The 26462-nt window shown below is 34.3% G+C and overlaps 1 pseudogene; it reads right to left on the bottom strand.

Annotated features, from left to right (window-relative positions):
- Positions 1–1308: 1308 nt before the first annotated feature.
- On the bottom strand, positions 1309–24476 carry LOC149255976 (formate dehydrogenase, chloroplastic/mitochondrial pseudogene; annotated as a pseudogene).
- Positions 24477–26462: the final 1986 nt, after the last annotated feature.

The following is a 26462-nucleotide window of genomic DNA, read 5'->3' as shown; positions in this document are numbered from 1 at the left end:
AATGCCACAACTCATGACAATCAAACTATTTAATCTTGACTGCTTCATGCTTTAAATTTGATGTTCTAGTTAGAGAATAAAGATCTGTCCAAACTATTTAATCTTGGCAGATCAGTAGTTAGGTAGAGAATAATAAGGTGTTCATCATTTTAATCTGAGCCCTTGGAAGTTATAAGGGTAGACCTAGATACTTTGTTTTTGTTAAATAAGAATAAAGGATAAGGGTTTGCTAGCTTAAATGCACTCATTAAATGAAGAAAAAATGATAGGGTAAGAAAGGGTAAGTGGAGAAAGGTTGCAGAAGTTTAATAGTTGATTGGACAAAATGTACATTTATCATGTTTCTATGTCCAAGAGGCAATAATAACAAGGCAAATGAAGGTCTACTCAATCAAGAAATTAACTTCTCATTCATCTCCATTTATTCATATATTTACTAATTTCCCCTTCATATAACCATAATCATCCATTTTCCACTAAAAATCCCTTTTCCTATGGTAAAAATCCTTTTTACCTTGGAAAAGTAAAAACCCATAAAAATACTTTTTCCCTAAGTACTGATGTTATATGAAAAGTCAAATGATTCATTAAAAAGCATTAGACTTAGTCATTTTCCCTTTCCACTCATATTTGCATATTAACATGAACTTAATATATTAAATCTTTGAAATAATCCCTTTCCCGTATATATTAATTCCCTCATTAAAATAGCCCGAAACCCTTAAGTTTCATTAGAAACTATGTATTTCATAATAAAATCGCATCGCATATCGACGAGACCGTAGGCCTTTTAAACAACGCAAATACCATAGTTTTATTAATAAAACTATGTATTCCACAAATATCGCATCGGCGGATTGAAGGGCTTTTAAAATATGCATATATCATAGATTTATTTAAAAAAAACTATGTATTTTACATATATCCCATCAGTGGGATCAATGAACCCTTTTCATATGAATGCACCCCTCGCATTGCGATTTTGATGGGCTCGGACCCGAATACATATATACCATAATACATTACCCATATCACATCCATTGCAAAGTCTCGGTCCAATGTATACAAGCCTCTGCCTCTTGCGATTCCCGATAGCGATAAGGATACGAACTCGACGGTGCATATATTATAACCTATCGCCATATCGCATCCGCCCTTCCATCGCATCCCGCTCAAAGCACTAACCCTTAGCGCATTCTGATTCCCGACTGCAATATCAAAGCCCGGACTCGACATAGTTATATGTCATATATTTTCATGTCATGTCTGCTCATAATCGCAATCCTTTGTAATGGACCTATCCCCTGCCTACTCTGATTGCGATAGCCGATATGGAAGACCCGAACCCGATGCCGATATCTGCCCGAATTCATAAATTTTCAAATCTGCATATTGTGTTTTTCAAAGATTTTCTGTGTAAAATCAATTTTTCGATTTAAATGCGGGAATGACCCGAAAGCATTATTTAACTGCTAAATCATGTTTTTGACAATGATTAAGCCATTCTTGCCTAGATTAATCCCTCTGTTTTCCTTTTTCGCTCCATTACTATTCATTTTTCGCCCGGTGGTTAAAAAGAAGAATGTTTTTCCCATTTGACGCATAAAAGGCCATTTGCTCCGTTTCCCTGTTTTAACACAGGAAAACCTCCTAATGCCTCTGCGGCCCATTTAAGCCATCATTTAGCCTCTGATATTTCCCAGACTTCTTCTGATAAACTTTCAAGCCTCAGCAGAGACATTACGACCTCCTTTATCGCCATATTTTTATTAACAAGTTTGTGTTTTTGCAAGTTGAAAGATTACTGTTTTAGGCTTACAAATAAAAAGCCGAATAATAGTTTGAAGAAAAATATCACAACCATGACAAATCGATTCACCCTGTAGCATAAAATCCAAGATGATTTACTGTTGAAAAACACAGTTAAAATACGAATTGCACAGTAAGGGTAAAAGCGATCACAGTAAAGGTCATTCAGTGAGAGTAAAAGAATTTTAAACAGAGTTGAAAATATATCAGATTAAAGGTTAACGGAAGCAATCGGCTAGCATGAAGGATTCAAACAATTGCTCAGCTAAAGGGGAAAAATATCAAACAACTGAAGCCAGCACAGCCTGGATAAAGGGGATAGCAAGAAGCAGTTCAATAGCTGCCCCTATCTTCTTGCCATGAAGATCTTCTCCATTCCTAGAATAAATCTTAAAACAGTTTTAAGATATTTGTAGTTTTATTGTTGTATAAATAACTCCTTTTTTGAGTTGTAAAGGGTTCGGAGTTGAAAATTCATAGCTCATTTCTTGTAAATTTTTTCACTGTTAGTGCTACTTTGAACCTGGAAGCCACCTTTGAAGGAAACTTTTACAGACTCTTGATGTACTAAATCTTTCTGGAACCTTAATACAAAGCAAAGGATTCTGAATATGGTCTTGCATAGTTTGTGTTATCTTGTAAGTTTTTCCAGTTTTTCAATCATATGTCTTTCTTCATATGCTTATGACTTGCAAAGATATCTAGGTAGGAACAACTAGAGTTTCAATTGATTCCTATAAGCTCCTGAAGTGATCATCTATTAAGAGACTAGATTAATGCAACTGTTTGTGTAGCTAATCCCCTCTAATCAATAAATCATCAACATCTTGTGTAAGCATTAAGTATACTGCCTTGAACCTCTGGAATGTAGTTTAGGAGGTTTTCCAACTTGTGATTGTTTTATTTTATAGTCTGGAAACTATGATAATCATATTTTTGTTGTCTTCTACTCACCACTATTTTGATCTATATCACTGTGTAATGCTTTATAGCAGCCCCTTGTTGAAGTATTAATATACCCCAAAGGATTTATTACTTCAATTTTGCATCTGTCTTCATTCATTGGTCTTCCATAAATTTAAACCAACAACACCCCAAAAACAACTATTTTAGATTCTCTGGCATTGGTAGCCTGACCAAGTACTATCTCAGAGGTACAACAGAACCAACAACAAAAAAGAACATGGTGGTTGTAAAATGTTGGAAATGATGCGATTCTGTGGCTCTTAATGCTAGCCGTCATGTAAGAGGTTTAATGATATTATGGAATCTAGAAGAAATCGTCTCCTTAGACTGGTTAGTGACCCAAGACGTCTAGCAGGTCGCTTCTAGGACTTAGGAACAAAGGAATCATGTTACTTATTTGTAGTCTATGGTCCCCATATTTTAGGGGAAAATGCATTGTTTATTAACTTGCTATGTTAGCTAAGAAAGTTTCTTCAGAAGGATGTATGCATCATTGCAGGAGATTTTAATATGATCAAATATCTAGACGAGGAAAAAGGGGGCATCCGAAGGCTAGACATTGAATCTCATATTTTCAAGGACAATATAAGCACACTGCATATCACAAACAATGTAATAATCAATGGTATTTGTACATGGAACAAAAAAATGGGAGGTAAGCACCAAATTGCTTGTAAATTGGGTCGATTTCTTATATCTAAGTCCATCAGAAAAAATATATTATTTTGGAGGTATCTATCTAGGCCTAGCGTAGGTTTGGACCACTAACCTTTATGTCTAGAGATTGATCTTAAAGCTGCTCCCAATAACAAACCCTTTAGATTTGAAAGTTTTGGACTCATGGATCTATTGTGGCCATAAAATCCCCCATAATTTTTCAAAACTTATTATGGGGCCCTCCATATGAATTTTGTTAATAACACTATCTTGAATCCTCCATTTTGGTTTATTTTGTGATATTTTCACTTTTCTTGGATTTTCATTTTGATGATTTCGTTGCTTTCATTTTTCCCATCTTTCCAACAGTTCAAGTTTTATCTCATTTTGACTTACAATTTTGGAAAATATCCTTGGTCAAAATCTGGCCAAATTTTGTTACCTAGACATAAAATATGTATTTTACTATATTTTATAATTTGTAATTGTAAATAAATTACTTCAATATGTTAATATATTTTAATTAATTTATCTTTGATTAATTAATTTAATTAACTTAATTAATTTTTACATATCATTTTTAATTATTTAATTGATTTTTATTAAATAAATAAATTAATGTCTCAATTTAAATTTTATTACAAAATCATTGGATTCAAGCACTTTGTACATATTGTAACTATATATAAAACATATATAAACAAAATATACTAGAAATTGCCGCTAAAGGTGCAAAGATACACCAAAGGATAAAAGAGTTGGGAATTGTGATACGAAAAATTGGATGCTTCTCAACTTTATGGAAATTATAAGCCTCTCAATTTTATGGAATATATAAGTACATATGTGGGTGAATTTCTCGATACTTGTCCCATTTCGACACCAAAGTCGAAAATCATGTCGTTTTGATGTTAAATTTTGAGGGAATGGAAAGTTTGAGAGAGTTGGTAAGGGAAAAGGACAATTTCCATACTCTTATGGCATTTTCATGGTGGTTGATTTTCATAATCTTTCTCAAATTATTGTTTCTTTTTAATTATATATATTTTTATTAATATTATTTATATATAAGTTGTAGTTAGAAAATTTATATAAAATAAAATTATGTGGTTGTATTATATAATTGAATTATGTTGAAAATAATTTGCTTCTCTAAATTTTGAAAATAAATTAGTTTTTCAAGATGGTCTTTTCGAATCTTCTATTCCTTCGGTATATCTTTGTATCTTTAGGGACAATTGCTAGTTAAAATAAAAATGTTAATTATCTATCAAATGAGTATAGATCATGTATAGAGATGGTCTATGGTGTTACTTTTACAGAAATTAAATCTAATAAAACTTATCTAGGTTGATTCCTCGAAAAATAACACACTAAACGCCCAACCCCCCACCCCCCTCCACCCCCATATATATTATTACATTTTATTTAATTAAAACGAATGATAATGATATAAAAATTACAACCTAACAACAAAGTATTAAAAGGACTTAACATAGCTGGTGAAATCAAACTATAAATACTTTGGTAGAGGCTTGTTAAACCGGTTTGTGAAAGTTCAACATTGTCCGGTTAATGCCACAAGGAAAATATAAGATTTAAATGTAAAGATAAGGGTTTTTCATCGAATGGAATTGTACTATCGTTGATTTAACCAGAACGAGATATTACACGTTAAAGATTCCAAATATCTCCCTCCCTCCCACTAATGGTCAAATCCTAACGACCGCTTGGGTTAACGTAACCTTTTGTTACGTGAGTGTGGTTGGTTCCAGTTTTGGATCGATAATTTTTAAGATCTGAGAAGAAATGAGATACGCAGGAGGGTTGATGTAAAGATTGGTTCAGGAATCCAAACTAGTAGCCGCAGAACGGAATCTCAAAATTACCATCCACTTGTTGGCAATCGCCGCAAAATCTGTTGAATATCCAAAAGTATAATGTCTGTAAGAGTTGCACCTGTTGTCTTACATCCGTTCATTTTTTGTTTTCAATGAATCGAACAATGTTCCGCATGGCTCGGCAGGAGGGTTTGATCTTGCATTTGGAATAAAGATGGGAAATTTTGCCATAAATAATGAAGCTTTGACGTGAAGATTGGAAAAATTGACATATATTCTGAGAATCTCCGAGTGAAGGTTTGGATGCCTTTACTTAAATTTTACAAGTTGTACACGTTTCTGAAGTTTTTCTCAAGGTTGAAAGTTATGGCACGAGCTTTTGAAGTCTTATGGACATTTTCTTTGAGGATTGAAAATATTTTGATAAATCTTGAAATTATTCGAGCCTTTCTAGTTACAGATGGGCGTTTTTGCCTAAATTTTAATGTCAAATGCATTTCAGAGGTTTTCACCATAGTCTTTTCAGAAAAGGGCTAAAAGATCGGATCAGGTCATCTGTATGTTGCTCTCGTTCTCGCTTTTTGTGGATTTTAGCAATTTCTCATAAGGTTTAGAGTTTTTGTTCAGATGTTGGAGGTGGACGTTGTTTCAAGGTTGAAAAGAAAATGAATTTCATTTGGCACCAGCGAGCAGAGTTTGTTAATTCTACTTAGTGTAATCTGATCTGATCCAAGGCTCAAGTTCGACCAAGAAGAGATTTCGTAAGGACGAGTGAAGAAAAACGTGAATGCTTCACAGTTTGTCTTCCATTTTTGGTTAGAAACTCCTGGGGTCGTTGTTTATGTGGACAGAACACACCAAGGCATGTGATTGAGATGCGTTGAATACCTCAAAAATGCAGATTGAGATGCGCTGAATACCTAAAATTGCAGGGTGAACTGATAGATTGAGATGAAATTTTAATATACTAATATGAGTAATATGAAATAAAATTTCTTCTCACATAAACACACAATTTCTCTACTAGATGCAGCAGAATAGGAATAGAAATAAAAGCACAATCACTGTAACAACCCTAATGAAAATTCCATGTAATAAAAGTTAATAAAGGAAAAATAATAACCACAGTTGATGGGACACTTATTCCAAACTGAATGTTTGGAAATACATCCTAGTGTGGGTGTTCATTTGGTTATTAATGGCTAAGGAAATTGGCAAAGGCAATGAATAAGGATTTGGAAAGGCAAAATGGCATTTTTGGCACATTATTTATGAAAATAATGGAAATTAGGAGAAAAAGGAGGTGAAAGGTCACAAGTTGCATGTGAGGAGGAAAATGAAGGAAAATTATGGAAAATGAAGAAAATAGAGGCCTCATTCATAAAAAGGATTTTGAGGATCAGTTGGTAATCTTTTGTCAGTTCAATTTTGGAGCTCTCTCATTATTCTCTCTCTCTCATATTATTGGATATTTTCTTGGAGCACTCTTGGAGGGTGTGGCATACTTGGATTTTTTAGCAATAAGGCAAATAAAGAGCCGGAAAGTGCAAGAGGACATTGGGATTAGCAACTACAACAAGATTCGCTTACAGGTACCAAGTTGCATGTAAGTTTTCCTCACTAGTTTTGGCATGCATGGAATATGCATGTGGTTTGTTGGTTGTGATCTATCATTGGCATGGAGGATGGTCAGGATTGATAGTGGATTTCCTAGCCTTGACATTTCCTAGATAGCCATGGAGATTGTGGGTTTATTCTCATTGTTTTGTTTTGGTTATTTCTCATGTTTCCTTAGCTTGGGTGTAGTTACTAGTCTCACAATTTTGGTTGGACAAACACTTTGGAGCCCTATAACAACTTGTGTTGAGTTACTAGTCCTGTAGCCTTGGTTGGAAAAACACTTTGGAGCCATTGCTGGGTTGAGTTACTAGTCCTGGAGCCTTGGTTGGACAAATGCTCGGGCGCCCTGGAAGGTTTGGATAGAGACCAATCTAATGTTGGTTTTGTTATGTCCGATCATGAGGTGGAATCATTGTTTGATGGGTTGAGGTGGTTGGCCTCTAGAAGCCGTGGATGGTTTTGGATTGATGTGTTTGATGAGATCCCACATTCATGCTTGGAATATGGCACAAGGGTGAATGGAGGAAGAGAGATTTGGCTCAGGCATTCCACAGTCAAGTGGAATGTGGAAGTCCCATCCCATGTTTGTGTTTTTCTTCATCAATATGAGGTTATTTCTCCTTGTATTTCTATGAGTATTATACTGGATTATATGTGGTTTACATGACTATGATTTCATTGATATTTATGCTGCTATGGTGCTGGTTATTTATGTGTTTTATGACAAAAACTATGTATGGATCTCATCATGTTTTTAATTGTAAATGAATGGAAAATGTATGTATGACCTAATGGATGAAATGGAAGTTGATGTGTTGAAGCATCAATGCTATTTAGCGACTCTCGGTTAAGTATGAGACCCCTATACTTAGATATGTTATTTACACATTGTTGGGTCCATATAATACTAGTGATTACCCCATTCCTGTTGTAGTTGCATCCCTTATTAATATTGTTGTGCCCCTATTATCCCCATATTGTTATTATTGTGCCCCATAGAATCCCTCTATTGTTATTTTTGTGGCTTTATATTATTATTGTTAGGTTGACTGGGTTATATTGCGACTCCTTAGACTCCTATATATAGAAAGGAGGTTTTGTCATTTGAATCATCAAAGAATTGTTCATTTATGTAATGTAAAGGAGGTTTCCCCCTCGAAGAGGCTGAATTCTAAGGCGTTGATCTATCTTTTCTATCTTTTCTTGAGCTAGTTTCATAACATTTGGTATTAGAGCTTTGGATTCTAGGGTTTCGCTGCTCCAAATAGGTCATCGTGGAATTTTCGCTATAACTTTTTTTTTGCAACGTCTCCGAAGCTAAAAAAAAAAACCCATTTGAGAAGAAATCGCGCTGAACAGCTGATTCGAATTTCATAGCTTTTCGCACTATATTTGCGGAGATATGATCTGAGGAAGTTGGTCTTTTTGCAGACTCCTGAATTACATTCCAAACAGGTGACCTGGGGAAAATCGTCATAACTTTCTCTCTGAGCATCAGATTGAAATTTCTTAAGAAGGTACAGAAAGAGGACGGACTATTGTTTCTTGTATATATTTTTCAAAGCCAAAGGTCGAAACAGTGACTCGTGGCATGTTATACAAGTTCACTCTACTGAACTAGTCTATAATCAGGTCACTGTGGGAGATTTCGCATAACTCTTCCTTGGAGAATCCAATTTCGATCAGAATGGTGGCATTGGAAAGAGAACACAAAGGGCTACTGAAGATCGCAATTTCAGAACTGGATGATCCGAAAGTACAGAGATACATCAGAGGCAATATCGAGCTCCTACAAAGTGAAAAAATGTGTGTAGATTCTTTTAAATTTTTTGCTTAAGATTGGTTTGAAAATTTATTTTGAAGGAATTCAAAGGGCATAGTAGAGCATTATTATCGGTAACTGATGCCCCAAGGAAAGAAAATGAAAACACCTAGTAAGCAACCTGAAAGCTCTAGCATGACTCATGAAGAAGAGGAAGAAATGCTACATGATATATCAAAATTACAAGAACAAGTGCAACAAATGTCACTCTCACAAAAGCTAACAGAAGCTAAGATAAATGGCGTGGAATCTAAGATAAAGGGCATGGAAGCTAAGATGGATGATTTGAAGATAGATTTGAAGACAGATTTGAAGAGAGACATGGCAAATTTGAAGACAGATTTGAAGACAGACATGGCAGATTTGAAGACAGATTTGACAAATTTTCTACAAGAAATACTTACTAATGGTGAAAAGGTAGTAAAGGAAACTCATGATGCGAACAAAAGAAATGTTAATCATGATTTCATAGACTCTAATGTTGGATCGAAGACCCACCATATTCCAAAAATCGATATGAGGAAGTTTGATGGCAAGGATCCCGCAACATGGATATTACAGATGGAGCAATTTTTCGATCTCAATAATGTGCAAAACACACAAAAGGTACGTATTGCAACTTTATATTTGGAACCAAATCAGTTTGTATGGTATCAATGGCTTTTCTCTCGTAAACAAATTATCACTTGGGCAATTTTTACAGAAGAATTGATAGCACATTATGAGGATACAAAAAGCAACACTTTTTTTAGCCAATTGATAAGTCTCAAACAAAAGGGTTCAATAATGGAGCACATTGAGGAGTTCCAAAAATTGAACATAAGGGTAAAAAATATTCCAGAGGAGCATAGGATTGATGTGTTCATAGGGACTTTAAAGGATAATATCCAACATGATGTTCGCCTTTGGGAACCTGATTCATTAGAGAAGGCATTCAGGTTAGCAAGAAAAATGGAAAGCAAAATTATGGCAACCAGGAAGCATACCACTCACAACTATAAAGATGGAAGTGTTGTTGCCCCTAGTCTTCCACAACCTATAAGGTTGACACCACAACAATTGGAAGAAAAAAGAGCAAAAGGGCTTTGTTACAGTTGTGATAGCAAATACACTAAAGGTCATAAGTGTGCTGAGAAGAAATTATTCTACATAGATTGTGAAGAGGAAGAAGAAAAGGAGCAAGAAAGGTCAAAAGAAGAGGATATACTCCAGGAACAAAGCCTAGACAAAGAAGAAATGAATCCGACCATATCTTGTAATGCATTGGCGGGAATTACCACTCCTCAAACCATCAAGATAGAAGGACAAATCAAGAAGAAAAAGGTAATAGTGTTGATTGATTCAGGAAGTACCCACAATTTTATTCATTGTAAGGTAGCAAAAGAATTGAATTGCTTCTTATATCCAGCACCAGAGTGTCAAGTGATGGTTGCAAATGGAGGAACAATAAATTGCTCTGGAAAGTGCCATAATATCAAGCTATCCATGGGAGAATATGTATTGACTAGCCCAATGCTTTCCATTCCAATGGGAGGTGCTGATGTTGTACTAGGAGTCCAATGGCTACAATCCTTGGGTACAATAGCTTTTAATTTTCAAGAACTTTTCATGAAATTTTCTGTGGAAGGAAAGGAAGTTGAATTAAGGGGTATTGCAGGGAAACCGGAAAGATAATCAGCTCTAACGGTATGACAAAGCTTCTAAAAAAGGAACAAAGAGGTGTAATTGCACAATTATGTTCGCTAGATGTTTCCACATTGGAATCATCTATTTCTCCAGATCTCCAAAAAGTCTTGGACAATCATTCCAAGGTATTTGAGACTCCCAAAGGTCTCCCACCTATTCGTGATCATGATCATGCTATTCATCTGATTCCAGGAAGTGTTCCTCCAAACATCAGGCCGTACAGATATCCCTATTCCCAAAAGAGTGAAATTGAACGTATGGTTGCAGAAATGCTAGAGGCTGGTATAATTCAACCGAGTCAAAGTTCTTTCTCTGCTCCAGTAGTATTGGTGCACAAGAAGGATGGATCATGGCGCATGTGTCTAGATTATAGGGAGCTCAACAAGCTCACTATTAAAGATAAGTTTCCCATTCCTGTCATTGATGAATTACTGGATGAATTGCATGGATCAATTTACTTCACCAAGTTGGATCTTCGTTCAGGATATCATCAAATCAGAATGAAGACTGAAGACATTCCGAAAACAGCATTTAGAACTCATGAGGGTCATTATGAATTTTTGGTCATGCCTTTTGGCCTTACCAATGCACCTTCAACATTTCAAGGTTTGATGAATTCCATTTTCAAACCATTCCTTAGAAAATTTGTGTTAGTATTTTTTGATGATATACTAATCTACAGCAAGTCTTGGAAGGATCATGTTGAACATGTTGACAGGGTGCTACAACTATTGGAGGAGAAACAATTATATGCAAAAAGATCCAAATGTTTCTTTGGAGTACAAGAGGTGGAATATTTGGGTCATATTGTATCTCATGAAGGAGTTAAGGTAGACCCTAGCAAAATTAAAGCCATTAAGGAATGGAAAATCCCCACATCCATAAAGCATCTGCGAGGATTTCTTGGGTTGACAGGGTATTATCGCAAGTTTGTTAAGAATTATGGGAGAATAGCAGCACCTCTAACAACATTATTGAAGAAAGATGCATTTTCATGGACTCTAGAAGCAACAAAGGCCTTCAAACATCTTAAAGAGGCAATGTGCCAAGCACCGGTCTTAGCTACACCGGACTTCACAAAAACCTTTATTGTGGAATGTGATGCTTCAGGAAATGGAATTGGTGCTGTTTTAATGCAAGATGAAAGACCCATTGCTTTTGAAAGTCGTCCAATCAAGGGAAAGTTTTTACACAAAGCTATTTATGAGAAGGAAATGTTGGCAATACTCCATGCACTTAAGAAATGGCGACCCTACCTAATGGGAAGACACTTCAAGGTAAAAACGGATCATGATAGCCTTAAATACTTTTTAGAACAAAGATTATCCTCTGAAGAGCAACAAAAGTGGGTCACAAAGATGTTGGGTTATGACTTTGAAATCATCTACAAAAAAGGGAAGCAAAATGTGGTGGCAGATGCACTCTCAAGAAAGGATGAGGATGTGGAAGCATTGTTGTGCGCCATTTCTATTATCCAACCAGATTGGATAAATGAAGCAAGGGAGGAATGGAAGAATGACGAAGAAGTGTGGGCACTTATTCGAAAGTTACAACAAGATTCCAGTACGTCTGATACATTTAGCTGGCAAAATGATTCTTTATGGTACAAAGATCGCTTATACCTCTGTAAGAATTCCCAACTAAAACAAAAGATTCTTATGGAATTGCACACTTCTCCCTTAGGAGGGCACTCAGGATTTTTAAAAACTTACCACAGGGTTAAGAAGGAATTTTTTTGGGATGGCCTTAAATCGAATATTCAAAAATTTGTGGCGGAATGTTTGGTTTGCCAACAAAATAAAGTTGAAACAATTAAGACACCGGGTCTATTACAACCTTTATCCATTCCAAGCCAACGTTGGGAGGAGGTTTCAATGGATTTTATCACAGGTTTACCCAAGTCTGAGGGAAAGAGTGTCATCATGGTGGTAGTTGACAGACTTACCAAGTATGCACACTTTTGTGCATTATCACATCCATTTAAAGCCAGTACAGTTTCTATTGCATTTATGGAAACAATTCAAAAGCTACATGGAAACCCTCAGATTATTGTAAGTGACAGAGATCCCATTTTCACTGGAAATTTTTGGACAGAATTATTTTCTTGTCTTGGTACTCAGTTAGCTCATAGCTCATCTTATCATCCTCAATCTGATGGGCAAACTGAGATAGTAAACAAATGTTTGGAAGGATATCTTCGTTGCTTTGTATCTGATAAACAGACACAATGGGTCAAATGGTTGCCTCTGGCTGAATGGTGGTATAACACTTCCTTCCATACAACAACAAAAATGACCCCATTTATGGCACTTTATGGATATCAGCCACCATCCATCACATCATATTTAAGAGAAAATTCTAAGGTTCAAGCAGTGGAACATCACATCGAACATCAACAACAAGTCCTCCAACTCTTAAAGGATAACCTCGTGTTGGCACAGAATAGAATGAAACAACAGGCAGATCAACATTGCAGTGAAAGAAGTTTTGATGTAAGTGATTGGGTATTCCTATGGCTACAACCATATAAGCAAATGTCCCTCAAGAAAGCTAAGAAGGATAATAAATTATCACCAAAGTATTATGGTTCGTACAAGGTGTTGCAAAAGATTGGTACTATGGCATACAAATTGGAGCTTCCTGAAGCTTCTCGATTGCACCCAGTTTTCCATGTTTCATGTTTAAAGAAGGTTATAGGCGACAAGGTCCCAGTTCAAACAATATTGCCAGAACTTGACGAGGAAGGAAAAATTATATTGGAACCAGAAGCAGTCACAGAAACAAGAACTCGACAGCTACAAAATCGATCAATTTCGGAGTATCTTATCAAGTGGAAGAAATTATCCGCTGAAGATTCCACATGGGAGGATGAGAATTTTATATAGAAGCATCCAGAACTACTCAAGCATTGAGGACAACACTTTTTTGAAGGAGAGGGGCATGTTGGGTCCCTATAATACTAGTGATTACCCCATTACTATTGTAGTTGCATCCCTTATTAATATTGTTGTGCCCCTATTATCTCCATATTGTTATTATTGTGCCCCATAGAATCCCTCTATTTTTGTGGCTTTATATTATTATTGTTAGGTCGGCTGGGTTATATTGTGACTCCTTAGACTCCTATATATAGAACTTGGAGGTTTTGTCATTTGAATCATCGAAGAATTGTTCATTTATGTAATGTAAAGGAGGTTTCCCCCTCGAAGAGGCTGAATTCTAAGGCGTTGATCTATTTTTTCTATCTTTTCTTGAGCTGGTTTCATAACACACATGTAGATTACATATTGGTGATATGTTTGATGAAATGTTGGGCATGGCTAGTAGGGGTCCAATCAAGGCCTCATTCAAGTGATTGCATTTATACTGTCATTTCCTTATTATTTTACTGTTTTGAAGATATCATTCAATTCTGGGCAGTGACCTGGGCTCTGTGCCTGGAAAAGTGGCTCAAATCCCTGGGACGCTGGCACAACACTGACAAAAAGAGTCCCTGGATACTAGCTTACAGGCCTGTGAGAGCATCCAGATTTCATAGGTCCTTGGATGCTAGCATGCCCATAGCATGAAAGCATCTAGACGACAAGTTATCCAAAAGTTCAGTGGCACCCAGGGGATGGTTGGCAAAAAGGTTGGATTCATTCCTGAGGATCCTAGTGCTGATGTTGAATGTATGTATGGTGCGTTTCCATCTGTTCCAATTTCTTAATGTGACTTAGGAGGTTGAATCATATCATAGCGGCCTCTCGTCACATTTTTACCCCCACGGGTTGGTTGCTTGGGTAAATGTGCGAGGAGGGTGTTACAGTCACACAATTAAAAAACACAAAATTTTCTAGGGAACGCAACTGGGAAAACCCTCTGCTTGTTCGAGAATTTTATTGATAGAGAAACTGAGCAATTGATCTCTTACAAAATACAAGTGTTTCAGTCTAAAACACACATTTGTCTTTCTTACTTGATCTATGCTTGAAACCTTTGCAAGACTATTGATCTCTACTACCCTCTACAACTTGTGCAGAATCTTCTCTTACACACTCTTCCTCTTACAAGCTCCATATACAAACTTGTGTTTCCTATTTCTTGGTATCAACAACTCGTTCTCACCAAAACAATGACTATATTGTGCCTTCATTCCTCCTTTTAAAGCAATTCAGATAGCTAAGATTAGTGAATTTTCTAATTAAGGAATTCTTTTGTGATTGTTTGAGTTGGCATGAGTTAGCTGCTTGTGTAACTCATCCTATCTCAAGTCAACCACTTGAAACTCAATCACTTGTGTTTTTCCTCAATTAACTCACACTATAAAATCAAGAATTCGACCTTCAATTTAAAACATCAGCTAACTGCAACCTAACTCATCCTAATTTTTTAGGAACTCATAATTTTAGGAACTCGAGCATGCACAAGAAGGAACTTGAGTTTGACTCCTTAAATTAAGGCACAAATCAAGGAATCAATTTCTCGCTACTATTTTCAACATGTATTTTGAGTTTTGTGTGCAATTTAAATTGGATTTTTATTTTTATTTCGGATTTTTTGTAGAGCTAGTTGGAAGATCTGGCCCAGGAATTTTTGAAGCAATGAAATTGCACCAACAAGAAGAAAAGAGAGATTTTTTCTAACCAAAATCAAATATCTTAGCCATTTTTTTTCAACAACTCTCCTTTTTGTAATTATAAGAAAACATTTGGAGAAGGAAAGAGGGTTTCTCTTTTCTGCAAATTGGATATTCTTAGCACTTTTGTCAGGAGGATTTTTGCTATAGTTTGAGAGGAATACTCAGATATGAGCTTCTCGGGGTTTTTCCTTTTAAGATTTAATTTTTTGTTGTAGAGGGGGATTTTGCACTATTGCAACTCTCTTCTCAAATCACAGAGTTGAAAGTATTGGGAAGATTGTTGAGGAGATCCATTGTAAAACACAGCAAGACATTTAGGCTTAAGATTGTATTTTCAGATACTTTTATTTATTAATCAAATATTATTCATTTAATGACATATATGTATCAGTGATTCCATGTTTTGCTCTTTTGTTTAATATGTAAATTCTTGTATTCTAGAATAACTATGTAATCTAATAGTTTTATAGATTTGCTATATATTCTTGATTTTTTCTTGTATTTGAACAAATTTATGAGTAACTATTACTCTGAAAATTTACATATTAAATCAATATAATTGTCATTGGAATTGAGAGAACTATTTACATATTTTAGTGGCACATGTTTTTATCATTTTAAATCTCTAAACAGAGCATGTTTTACATTAAAAATATCACTTGTTAGAACTAATTCGATAGCTTAATATTCATCATAAAAAATCATGTTAAATCCCCATCACAATTAAATTCTTGCACATGGTATTTGGGAACTATCTCCTAGGTATCAAATTAGAGTAGTTTGTCTTGTTTCCACATTAGTAAGGAGGTCTGCATTCATATTTACATTTAGATTTAGTTTTCATCATTTATAAGTCTCTTACACTAGAGAAACTGCATAGGTAGCTTGAATGAGCCTTATGTTGGCTTAAGGGTCGATTTCTTGCAAGTGCATTGAATGAGGGTAAGTTTGCTTGCTTCTTCTTGTTGATAAGTAATTAGAAATATCACAAGTCAGTAGGAATAGTAAGGGTAATTGGACCCTTTTAAAATAATAAAATTCACCATCCTAAACAGATAAGGGATTAATTTGAGGCCCTGACCATTAGATCTCCCTATTGCTGGTTTCGGTCATTTTTGACGATTAATAATTTTGGTGCTAGAAGGAGAGACAACGATACGTTGTCTTTTAGGAGTTTTTTATTTGTAATTTTAAAATTTTATTTATAGTGGATCCTTCTAAATTTCCCATTTGGAGTTGTATCCATAGAAATTCATCTTCCACCACTCCAATGAAACTTAGACTCTTGTCGAAGGTAAAGTTTGATGGTAAGAGTAATTCTTTTGCATATGATAATGATTTACAATTCGTTCAAAAGTTTACTAATTCTACTTTTTCTAATATTGATGAAGGTATTCTATGTAGGATATTTACTCTCACTTTCATAGGCAAAGCGAAAATATGGTGTGACTCTCTTCTAGATGCCCCTATTCATAGTTGGGACCAATTTATCACAATTTTCCTTCACAAATTCGATGGTTATGCTTATGAACAACTATGCACTGAACTTGAAAATTTACGAAATTTTGAAAATGAATCTTCCATCAATTTTATTATTAGATTCCAAATAATTTGTTTACGATTTACATATGAAGATAACCTTCAAACATTGACTTAATGAAATGGTTTGAATATATTTGTTCCCTTCCTTATATTCCAAACAATTGCCAAGAACTGAAAGATGTTACTTTTTAAAGTGTATTTTCCATTGCTGAAGAACCAATTGCTAAAAATTGCATCACCAATCCTCTTCAAATAAAAAATGAGAAGATTGATAATGAACAATTTCAGGAGGAAATAAATTTTGTTAAAATAAATAATGTTGATCTTGGAGCCGCTCTGATTGAAAAATAACTTGTTGTCCCAAATGATGCTAATTATATTAAAGAAAAGAAATCAACAAGTAAGAAAATCTACAGGTAACAAGCAACAAACAAATCATTCAACAACAATGCAAATGGTTAAAGAGGATCCTGTCAACATGCTTCACACAACAACTTTTTCAAAACTTTTTAATGTTCTCCATGAGTTTCAGCCATATGATTCAGATGATTTAAATTTTCACTCATAGGAATATGTAGTAAGTCAAACTCACGACATTCCAAAGATTATTTTAAATTCTAAAAAATATGAATCTTGCCTTGAAGGTAATGATGAACTAGTGACAAAATTGGAAATTCAAGAATTATTTTATGACGATTATTCTAAAAGAGAAGCATTCTCTCTCATTATTTAAACAACCATTTTTATCTTTACCTTGACCCTTTTTTTTTTATTTTACCTTAATTTGTTTGTTAATCATTTAATGGTTCTTGCTCATACAAATGCAATTTTATAAAACAAAAGAGTTGTCATAAATTTAATTAATGATGAATTGTCAATTAGTTCTTATTGAGACAGCTAGTATTTGATTTCCCATACTTTCAACAACTTTGGGAATTCCCATAATTATGCATTTGATCATTTTCCTGGTTCTAATTTACTTTCCGAAAATGAAGAGAGTGCTCTTAGGATTTCTGAAGTCAATTATGATGATGATTTTGAAGTTGATAATAGTGAGTTATTTTATCCTTCATCGAATTATCATGTTCTTTCTCAAAGTCAAATCTATATTTCATGATGAGAGATCATTTTATGTTCATATTCCTCTTTATGAATCTATTAAATCTCATAATGATTTCATTTATTTAAAAGGGGAGTCCACTCCAATTTATGATTATGATATTATTCAAGTTCCCATTCTTTCTTGTAGCCTTTAACCTCATTCACCTTCACAAGTAGATGTTGGCATCAATTCTTTCAAATAAATCATAAATGTTTTTTAACACTATATGTACCATTAGTGTAAATAGTGATTTAATTTTACTTCACATTCTTCATTTATTATGGTTTGTTTCAAATTTGTATTTGTCTTTTATTTTTAAATCTTTTAATATCATATATTGGCATATTGAGTAATCGAGTTTTGAATATTCATCAAGTGCATTATCAGGGGAACATGAAAATGGACTTCAAGGCATAAATTATGAACACCGAGAACTTCACATTTCTCATATGTTATAATATCAATGTTATAAGGTTTTAAAATAGATTAGATTGCTGGAAAAATATAAATGCTACTAAATGATAGCATGTTTATTTTATTGACACAGTTGAATCTGAGCAACACTGGAAGAGAATTAAACACAAAATAAAAATTATTGATTTTTTCCTATTTAGTTAAATATCAAGCCTGTACTTTTTAAAGTATTGAATGGCTAAGTAAACAAGGGTTCTTGTGGACAAATGAGGGTAAAAAAGAATCAATTGGTTGAGCCATATCCTTGTGCATTGTAAAATTCCTCATATACAAAGGCTGACTAGGGTCAAACCTTTCCACAATAGTGCATGCCTCATTCTAGAGGTAATCATCCCATATCTTTTCATTTGGTTGCACTTTTTTTTATAAACCTTGGGACAAATCAACAATTACATGCGGATCCAGTTCACATGTCACATTCATATGCTATTTCATTGGCCCTTAGTTTTCTTATTTTATACATTATCCTATAAGTATTCGCCTTGAAGGTCATAGTAGATGATCCTCTTGATTATTCCTGGGGTGACATAAGTTATCCACTTAGGAATGTGGTACTAGCACCTTCCACTTATCATCCTCACAAATCACATTGAATTCACAACTCACACCTCATTCTTTCCATGTATTCTCAGACATCTTTTCTTAGTAGAATCCTTTGTACCTCCACTCTTTTATTTCGAGATTTTGATCTTCTGGGATGACGTGGACAAGTGGGTCCATTTCCACCATGATATTCTCCTAGTGCATGTTATGAGTGTCCTTACACAACTATAACCATCTCTTTACTCCATCATGTAGCCAGAAAGTTATTTCCTGGAGATTTCACAAGATGATCCTTTCCATCCTCCCAAGGTGACATAATCAAACACATTAGTGTGGTGTTGAGGGCCCCCTTCATCCACTTTTCATATTTAGTCTCTCTCATTTGCACCTCATTCCATTACCTTTACATGTCATCATAGATCATTCTTCCCAGCAAATTTCTGAACTCTGAAGATAGATCACGATAATATGTTTTCTTGTGGGCCCTTCTCCTTCTTGCACTTTTATTATTTCATTGGGACTTAAATACTCCCTCTTCCCATGTAACCCCATAACTAGGTACCTTAGAGATTACAATACACTTATTTCCCATTTCTTCTAGGCTACCATTGCCAGGGTTACTCAACTATCCCACACGGAATTTGATATCAATCGTAGTGCTTTATCTTCGATCCTCATATGATTCTCCTTCCACGTAATCCTGAAGCTTACTACCCCATAACTCTTAACATGCACTCCTCCTGTTTCTTCTGGGATCCCATCCCTGAGATGACTCGGCCTAATCCACATGGCATTTGAGTTGAATCACAATATTTTTCATTGGATCATGTGTGTTTACACTCCATGTAATCTTAGATCTAGTCATCTTGGCTATCTCGTTATTGTGCACTCTTTGTTCCTTTATGGCTTTAGTTCCCTGGTAGATGTAAGGAGACACGATGAATACCAAGTCACCTCTTACCCAAAACAAATATCGCCACTTATCACCCCTGAAAAGATATCATATTTACATGGAAAATCAGTAAATATCCCCATAATGTTTCTGATATTTTATCATTAAGGTGACCTAGTTAACCACTACAGTTTTTATGTGGGTCTTCTCCATTCACACATCACCACACCATGTCATTGTATCCTATCCACTAGCATTGGTGCATAAGTAATATGGTTGCGTGTCAATTTATATGGGATTTTGGGATTTTGGATTCTCTTGCTATTTGATTATATATATACTGCTCCATTGTAATGCCCACTATGAAAAGTTCCAAGTCCTACGCCATATATATTTATATAAATCACTACATAGGTTAAGAATTTAGCCTAATTCCATGGGATTTTAAGAAAAGTTTGGGGCTGATATAAAATCAAAATTCTTTCGTTTAGAGCCTGAACATAAAAAGAATATGATTGGAATTAGAAGAGGCAAAGAGAATAACCACAATTGTAATACAAGGTGAAGTACATATTGGCATATTTTCATCCTTATTTATGATGTTTTTAATTTATTCCTAATTTGTTGAACATGAACTATCCCTTTCTGGCTTATTTCTTTCTCTAGTTTAGATTTAATAAATTTGATGATCATTGGCATATGAACTTTGATAGAGTTGCAAATTCTTTCTATTATTTCATCTTAATTATAAAATGAAGTTTCTTCTTGAAAAAAATGAATTTGGAGGAAATCGACATCTCTAAGGTAAATCATAACAAGATTCTTCAAGTTAATTCCATATGCTTATATTTATCTTTTACTATTTTTCATCCTGACTTTGGTTTCATTTTTGTTTTAATATTTTCTAATTTTAGCTCTATTTTTACAGATCCTCATTAGTTACACTAAAGGTTTGATGTTGTTGGCAAGGTTACATAAAAATCCTCAGTTTACTTTGCATCCCTTGTAGCTTAAAGAAGAAATTGTGATGATGATTAAATGACAAACAAGTTACATCGGGGAGTCTCCTTACTTGGCATTGTTATCATTTAGTATCTTGTTCTTTAGTTTTTGAGATTTATTTTCAAACAAGACATTTGCAACAAAAGTGACATCTTGATGTGACTTTATTCGAAACTGCTCCCCAATTTTAGGAACATCTTTCAATAAAAGCCTAATTAGTCACAAATTTATAGGATATAACTTGTCAATATCTCAAATTAATTAAGACCCACATGTTTTCTTCATATTCAATATTTTGTTGAGACATTTTCTTAAGTGATATTATTGAAGTTTTCTTTTAATCATGAATTTTTTATTTACCTTTTACTTTTGGGGTTGCATTTTCTTTCTTCATTTGCATTCTTTGCAATCATTTGGTTTTTCTTGTTTTTTCTTTTGATGGATTGTGTGATATTTCCAAAATCTATATGGGGAATTTTTCCTACCCAACATTGGTTGGCTTACATCGGGAAATTTTTACTCTATTGTTTTGTGGGATTTCATTTATCTAAATGCCATCTATAATAACTTTTCACTTTCTCGTACATCAAATATTGCCTATGGGAAACATTAAGTCATGGTTCAAGTGGTATAAGTTCACCTTTAAAAATGAATGAATTATCTCTAGTCTTTACTTTGAATCCCTCCCATGCCCCTCCATATTTAAAAAAGGTCTACATTGATAGATGAAGAGAAAACTAGTTAGGTCAAACTTAACTAGTATTGCATCTATTTCTTCAAATTGAAAGCCTCTTGTACCACCCTAGTCTCTTCACGCAATTGCTAAGAGAATTTTTCCAAATAAAGATTATCAAAAGGGTGTCATATAAGAGGATTGAAAGCACATATGTTTGAGAAGTGTATGCAAACCCATCAGGGTGCTGAACAAGCTTTCTAATAATGGGTCAATGCATATATGGTATCACGACAACTTCATCGAGGTGTTGAACAAGCATGTTGGAAACAAAGCAATGCCAAGAAAAATAGGTAATTTTATATTTAATAGACACACACTAATCATTTAAACCACCTAGCTATGTTTGTTATCAAATAGTGGAGAGAAAATTTAAAAGAAATAATCATCCCCTATATTTGGATTCATTGTTTTGAACTAGACATTCAAGTACATTCATTTCTAGGAGTTCATCTTATTTTGTTTCTCGCTTATGTGGGAACTTTAGAAATGGTACAATATGTGAGAATGTTTTAGAAAATTTTCTTTTCAACTTTGATAAATTTAACCCTATTATTCTAAAACAGAGATATTTGCTTCGCACCTGTGTGTCATTAATTGTTTTGACCACAACACCCCCCATATTTTTTCAAAACTTATTATGGGGCCCTCCAAATGAATTTTGTTAATATCGCTATCTTGAATGCATTGTTTTGGTTTATTTTGTAATATTTTTACTTTTATTAAATTTTTATTTTGACGATTTCATTTCTTTCATTTTTCCACTAGATTTCCAATGGTTCAAATTTCGTCTCATTCCATCTTACAATTTGGAAAATATCCTCGATTAAAGTTTGATCAAATTTCACTACCTATACATAAAATATGTAAAAAATATATTTTATATTTTATAATTGTAAATAAAATCATTTAATTTATTAATATATTTTAATTAATTTAACATTGATTAATTAAATTAATTAACTTCATTTGTAAATATTATATTTTAATTATTTAATTATTTTTTATCAATTAAATTAATTATTAATCTAATTATTATTAATTTAAATTTTATTACAAAACCATTGAATTCAAGCACGTTATATAAATTGTAACTATATATAAACAAAATACAATAAATATTACATAAAATATAATTATAAAATATTATTGAAAAGAATATTCCCTGGTTCCTCGTCTAAGACACATTATATAAATTGTAACTATATATAAACAAAATACAATAACTAGCATTTGCACCAGATGTTGCAAAGGAAACGCCGTAAGGCATAAATTGAAAAATACAAATACAACAAAAGAATACTTTGATAAAGAATAAAAATATATTGAACGCTCAAATCAATGCCCCATTAACTGGAAGCACTTAGTAGACATATTTATCAACATTAGGATTATACACAATGATCAAGAAATTTCCCATATACAAACAACAACTTCCACAACAACCTTTTGTCACATCCACATTTTAAGAAATGCCTTGGAACGTGATCAGAAACTTCCATATTGCCTTTTTCATTATGTAGATAAATCTTCCATATTGTTATTTTCATCACGAATATTGTTAGTTCATTGTTGTAAAGTGTTAGTGTGTTAAATTCAATACTATAAGTTCGACAAGCGAAAAACATTCCTCAATTAGCATAATATGCATTTTTCTCTCACCGTGTATTTTTCAATCAAAGAGCACAAGTAACATATTAACATGTATTTTCCCTTCATTATTTTCATCATAGAGCCAAGAAATTTGATCTATAAAGTAACAAAAACATTTTGAAATAAGTTTAATATTTCAAGCCAGTGTCTAACCTATAAAGTAACAAAAACTTTTTGAAATAAATTTAATATTTTAAGCAATTGACTAACCTACTTTAATAATTGAAAAATTCTCAAAGATGAATTATACTCCATAATAAGAGAGCCAACATTGGAGCCCATACTTTCACTAAAACCAAAAGAAACACAACCACTTGTTAAGAAGAAATTCAAGTAATAATAACAAAACAAAAATAATAAACATTAAAGTATAAAATGGTATTTCCAACACACAGGTATAAATATACATGCTCTATGTCCATTGTTAGATTAAATGGGTGTGGAGAAAATTAGTAAAGAACCCAAAATTGTATTTCTAATTAGGAGAGGGGTGGAGAAATGCTTTAAATGCGGGTTGTTGTCATTCTAATGAAACCCTTTGCAAAGGGGATGTTAAGATTCTGAGCACACCTTCCTTGTTAAACATTCCCCTATTGTAACCAAAAGGAAAGGGCAAGAGAAACAATAATTAGGTTTTTGTTCACAAGTTGTATAAAATATATAGGTGCTATTAATGTCTGAGTGAATAATGGGAGAGATTATTTATTAATTTGTGATAAGGCGCACCTATTTTTGTCAGAAAGAGGCATATTAATGACAAGTACATCACATTTAAGTAGCATTTCATCAAGATTTGTCTCCAATGTTGCTCCAGTTTCCTTTTCCAATTTGGGTCCAATAGAAAGACGGTCGTGGTAAAGAAGCTTACAATTGAAGGGTTGTACAAAGGAACGCAATTCAATTCAACATCATGTAATGTTTATTATTATTAGGTTGAAATTTTGAAACAAACAGCATGCATGCATAAGAATTATGGAGCACTGATTTTTGAAAAGAAGTTTGCAACATCATGAAGTAGTACTAGATCCTAAGAATGAATACCTTCAAACGCTTAAGTAGTTCTTTGCCAATACGCCCTGCACCAATAGTACCAATAGTTTTCCCTTCTAGATCATATGACCTGTAAGAAATTGTTGCCACTTTCCAATCACCCTCAACAAGTTGCTTATATCCAGGCACAAAGTTTCGCATCAATATGAGAATGCGCATTAGCTCATCTTCTGCCACGGACACCACATTACTTGCTGTAAAAATTGTTGAAGAAGGTGTCAGTTAAATTATGAAGAATCATTGCAGAAACTTGTTCATACCAAAATGTCCATAGCGTGAACAGGGCAGTGACAAGCGGTATAATTTCAGAAATAGTACCTGTAACTTGTGCGACAGTCACAGCAGCGGCTGCTGCAACATTTAGATCAATGTGATTAGAACCAATACCAGTTGTCAAAAGAAGCTTTAAGTTCTTTGCCTTCTTGATCCTGTCTGTTGTCACATAGGCAGGGTGGAAAGGCATAGAAATCAAAACATGTGCATCAGGTATGTGCTTTTCAAGTTCTGCAAAGGAAATTAATTGTGTAACTTTAGTCCGTAGTGGGTTACAATTCTCAAATGTAAAAGCAAGCAAGCAATACACCTATGTTGCAGGAAACGTGGGGTAGGAGGGCGTTTCCGTACGGAAACGAGTACGAAACGCTGAAACGCGTTTGGTACGGCCCTGAAACGCGTTTCAGGCCGTACTGCCACGTTTCACGAAACTGAAACGTGGCCAGTACGGCCTGAAACGCGTTTCAGGGCCATACGACCCACGTTTCAGCTTGTACTTGTGTTTTTTTTTTCATTTTGTTTGTTTTGTTTTTTGTTTTCTAATCTATTCTTACGTTAGCCTAGTGACTTCTAGTTGCTTCCAGATGCCTGTCTAAAGTTATAAAAGTGAACTTTTGCCCTAGTGTTGATATGCAGTTCATGGTAATGTTAAATTCTTAAAGTAAAAGTGATATTCTCCTTTATTTTTCATTTTCATCCTTTTACTTAAATTTTTAACATTACCATGAAATGATTCACGATGTTTGATAGTGGTTTCGCCCTCATTGGATTTCATATGGAGAAAGTAGAATTTTAGATCTCACTCAAAATCCAGCAAAATTATCTGTTTTTCAGGATTTCAGGATTGGGGGGGATTGCAATGTTTCCATTGGATTTTATCATGTACTAGGGTATGGAACTTGTATTTAATCGAGAGAACAAAGCCCTCTATGCAGGGGAGACTCCCAATAATCAAGAGAATGTAGGGTACTAGGGTATGAAACTTGTATTTAATTAAGAGCACTAAGGTCATTCGACTATGTAGGAGGAGACTCCCAATCAAGGACGAGACAAAAAATTAGAAATTTCTCATGGCTGATTTTGGATATTTCTATTTTCATTATGTGATTATTCATGAGTAAATGTGATGTAAATTTAGATACTTATAGTTTATGCATTGACAATTGACAATTTTATCATAATGTAATAAATTAAAATGTATCATATATGCTTTATGATTGCACATATTTCTTAAATGTCCTAATATATATATATATATATATATATTCGCGTTTCCCCGTTTGCAAAATTTGGGGAGGTCACGTTTCGTTTCGCTTCCCGTTTCGGAAACTCGTACCCGTTTCCCCGTTTCGTGCAATCTTGCAATACACTGATTTCGACGATCCATGGTAGCAAGAAGTAGGAAAGGGAAGGCATACTAGAAAAATAATAGATTGGATTGTGGATTAAACAACCACCCAACTTCAATTGTGAATAACCAGAAGTCATTTATGACTTGTTCGACAAGATATATATTCTGTAAATCTCTCTTTTTGAAGCAGCACATACAATACCATCTAGATTGATTATTATTCAGGATATGAGGAACAAAAGGAAGTCTAGGACATAAACTATTCATCCATATCAATAACAACAACAAATAACACGATTTTATATCCCAAGGGGTGGGTGGCCCTTCACGGGAGCAAATCTCACTAAATACCTTGGGGTTACCAGCTGGTATTTCAGCGAGCAGTTGGTTACTACCCTTGTTGTCCATCCAGAAAAACTGGGAAGAGGGAGGAAATTTGCAAGGGGCTAGCAAGATGCTTGGAACGCCTAAACTGTGGGACAATATTTTTTCGGACCCGAAAAAGAAAGATGACACCAGGTGATGTGGAGTTGGAGTATGATGTTACTAGGTACCATATAATAATACCTCCCTCCCAGGTCAAAGAAAAAGCAGTGATGAAAGAACAAGGCTGGAAAGCGCTGTGGGCTGGCAATGGCAAGACCTAAGGGTCTAGATTCATCCTCTCCTCTCCTCACCAAGTATATATAATGAAGCCACTCCAAAGAGAGATAATTACATGCTGCTGAAAAATCTTAGAGAGAGCTTTCTTTCTATCCCTTAGGAATGACTTCATTACATAGACTTGGTGAGGAGAGGAGAGGAGGATGATTCCAGACCCTTTGT

This window comes from Pinus tabuliformis, chromosome 7 (genome assembly GCF_031772625.1).
Source record: "Pinus tabuliformis cultivar Carrire ecotype Pingquan chromosome 7, CPIR1, whole genome shotgun sequence".
Taxonomy (NCBI): domain Eukaryota; kingdom Viridiplantae; phylum Streptophyta; class Pinopsida; order Pinales; family Pinaceae; genus Pinus; species Pinus tabuliformis.
The sequence above is the reverse complement of the archived record's forward strand: the minus strand, read 5'-3'. Positions and strand labels throughout refer to the sequence as shown.